The following is a 3,756-nucleotide window of genomic DNA, read 5'->3' as shown; positions in this document are numbered from 1 at the left end:
AGTTGGTATTTAAGATAGTAAATATAATAAATCAGAACCTTTGTCCTCTCAACAACAATTAACTCACCTTACCTATGGTTTTCTTGTCGAGTAAGCACATCACTGTCAAGTAAGTCCATTATTAGTGTATTGCAATAACTAACAGAAACATTTTAATTATATTTAAGAACTGCTGTGAGAAATAGTGTTGGAGAGAAATTGAAATACAGGGTGAAATAGAAATAAGAAAAAAGGAAATATAGGGGAAAGACACACTGAAACACAGGAAACTACATCTAAATTTAAGGGGAAAAAAAACCTTCTCATTGTGTTAAGCACTGGGACAAGTTGCCTAGAGAAGTTCTGGAGTCTCCTTGATGACAATCAAAACACAACCAGACAAAGATCTGAGTGACCTGCTGCAGGTAACCTTGCAGCACAACTGCATGGGAATGAACTAGGAGATCCCCAGAGGTGTCTTCCCACCTCAGTCATTCTCTGATTCAGAGAATAAAGCTGACACTAAAACCTTTTGAACAACAGAAAACTAGCAAGACTCTTGGCAAGACATGAATATATTAATAATTGTACATTTTTTGACAGAAACTGAAAATGAGAAATGTGTGTACATAAAAAAAAATCTATCAGCAACATAATTTGGCCATCCTGCTTTTGGAAAATGCAGAGCTATTTCTAGTGTTGATATATGTGAGACACTGCATTTATCAGTAGTGTAAATAATGGCATCCTTCTCAATTACTTAAATATTCCAGTCAAATTGATTTTTTAAATGTCAGTACCATTATACTGTCACCACTGTCAGTGACTCTTGGGTATTTTTTTCAACTTCAACCACCTCGTCTACTTCCTAGATGTCAGTGAGTGCTGGGATTGCCACAGCTTCTTTTTAGGCTTAAACTGAAGGTACTTGTGGTAATTGTATGGTCAAGCTTTGATAACCTTTTACTTTGTCAGACCAACTACTTGTATAGACTAACACAGAAATTAAGAATGGCATTTAGATTTTTTTATTGTAAATTCAGACTCACAAAATTATTATATCAAAATTAATAACATGTTGCATTCTATTTTAACTATCAGAGCTGGTAAGAAAGAAAGATCCTAAGTAATGAGGACACCTAAACCATTTATAGCTGCTCAGATCCATACTTATTACATCTTTGCTGATGCATTGAGAAGCAGTAGTTGTAGATATTATTGTTCTTATAATGGTATGGTCTCTTTCCATGAAAGCAACTAAATATTAAAATTCCCTACTCACCAACAATGATGGTGTCAACTGTTCTGAAATCAGTGTTGTTTGGTAGATCGAAAAGCTCTTTTGTCAAGATTTCTTCTGCAAGTTCAGCAGCCCTTGAATTCTGCATGTTGTCATCTCCAGCTGCTGGGAGATTATTAGTACGGATTCTGGAGGATGCCCGTGCATAAAAAAAAACCCTGAAACCCAACTGTGGTTGCAGAGCAGATTTGTTTTTATTAGATGCAGTACCAAATAATACATACTGACCCCTGGATTTTTTGAAAAGCTGCTGAGCAGGAGATGGAGCACGGTGCTCAGGTGGGAGGGGCAGGCAGGCACTGAACCTTCAGGAAGTCCCCTGGATTGAAACGGCGTGCCTCTTGTCCTCTTCAGCCCCTCCACCCCAGAACCACACCTCATACCTCCTCCTCTCAGAGTGGAATTTTTCCAGTTACGACATCATCTCACACTTGGCCAGAGTGTGAGATGAGGCCATAATGGCTCAGGATATAATCTCCATGCTAACAACAGCTCCATTGTATATTGTTCTTCTTTCAGGTTAAGTTCCCAACACATTGCTTCTCTTAAGGGTCAAATTCCCACCAGTTAAACAGTAAGGATTTCTTCATTGCCCTTTCTTCATTATCTGGTCGATGTGCCCAGCAGCAGACCAAACATGACAGCACCTTAGACACAACTTTGGTCCCTGACACATGCGACCACGACCATGCGATCCGTGGTTGGAACACTTCGACACTCCACCATACAAACAACAGTATGATGCAGCATGCAATCTATTAAAGATCAGTTCAGTGATACTAAACTAGAAGTACAACAAATAATACAAAGAAACTGACTACTTAAGGCACAAAGTAATACTAATCCCTTTTCCAACCAATTCCAACCCCATGTCCCTCCAGCAAACATATTCCAACTGTTGTCTTCTACGAGTTGTTGAGTAAGTGTCTATAATTCCTGTAGTTGTGCATGGACAGAGTTAGAATGGTCACTTAAGTTTATACAGCATACCTAATCAAAATCTTCACACCAATGTTCATGTGGTAAAAGCTAAAAATCAATTGCTGCTGAATTTTGTAGTGTAGCTTGTTTAATGCTGTCTACATCAATTAACAAATCAGATATATCTGTGCTGGTATTATTGCTAAACTTTGCTACCAACAACTAGCTCCATCAAGGCTTATGAGGGCTTGTGCACTTGTAACCCCAGGAGCCAACAAAGAGGCAGTGATTGTCTTGACAGTGTTCTAGAATTTAGCTGTATCTCTGTAGTCGGGAGTAAAAGCATGTATGCTCTGAGTATGACAGTGGTGAGTTTGGTTTTGTTGAATCCATATTGAAGTTGTTATATTTGGAGATAAGAGGGTTAACTTTCTTAAGGTGCATGGAAATTTAATTGCCATTGGCACTCTGGCCTAGGCTCAGTCCCTCCAGATTAAGACGATACCTTGTGGGAGTTGCATTCATGTACTAAAACTCAGGGTTAGCTGTGCTGTCATTGAATTATACCAGCATGAAGTATTTTAATACAATGGTGGCATTTACCCACCAAGTTATAGGGCTATTTTTTGTGCTAATAAACTTAAAGGTGGTATAACTATCTGCATTCAAGGTGCCTAAAATCCACAACTCCTCTGGGGATAAAGCGGGGGATTTGCTGAGGTGGGGCATTTGCTGCCAGAATCTGTTAGTCAGACAGGCCACAGGTGCAGGGGTGTGCAGGGGCGCTGTTATATAAATGTTGCAGCTCGTGGGCAGTGAGAGGGACATATCATGTCATGGATCAGACACCTTGTGAATGGCTTCTGAGCCACAGCAGTGCTAAGGCACCATAAGTTCTGGTCACCTTAGCCAGTCACCCAGATGTTTTTCCCAAGGGGGGTATGAATCAGAGGTACCCTGTTAAAACATAAACAGAAGAGAAGTCACCTCCTCACCCCTTCTCCCATTCCCACTGACAGAAGTGTTTAGCAGGTACATGGCATCAGTGCTGTTCCCCTGGAATGGTAATAGTAACCTGCTTTGCTTCTGCTGCTATCACCTCAGCAGCCACAGAACCAGGTTCCATGTGGTGTTGATACTACACCTCTGCATCTGAAAAGTAAAACTGCACAGGACCTTGAATGGATAGGGAGGGCATCATCCAAAAGAAAACTGATGCAATAGTTCCACTGGGGAGTATATAAGTAGAAGGATGGTGTTCCTAATGCCTAAAGTGAGTGATGTTAATTTTCCTATTGTTTAAAATAGTGCAGCTATAGAATAACTCCACTGAAACAAAGATAAAATAAATGTTAAAAAAACCTATATACATCTGAAAATGTCTCTGCTTTTCTCATTCTTCCTCTACACAAAGAGGCTTTTAATCAGGAGGATTTTAGTTTTATCCAAAGGCATCCAGCCCATATGTGCCAAAACCATCCCACAATGATAACCGAAGGACAGTCAGTAGGGACAATAGGGAGTGTTGTTTCAACATTGGCATACACTGTGAAGGA

The sequence above is a fragment of the Taeniopygia guttata genome, chromosome 2, assembly GCF_048771995.1.
Source record: "Taeniopygia guttata chromosome 2, bTaeGut7.mat, whole genome shotgun sequence".
NCBI classification, from domain to species: Eukaryota; Metazoa; Chordata; class Aves; order Passeriformes; family Estrildidae; genus Taeniopygia; species Taeniopygia guttata.
Note: the sequence above shows the minus strand (reverse complement) of the source record.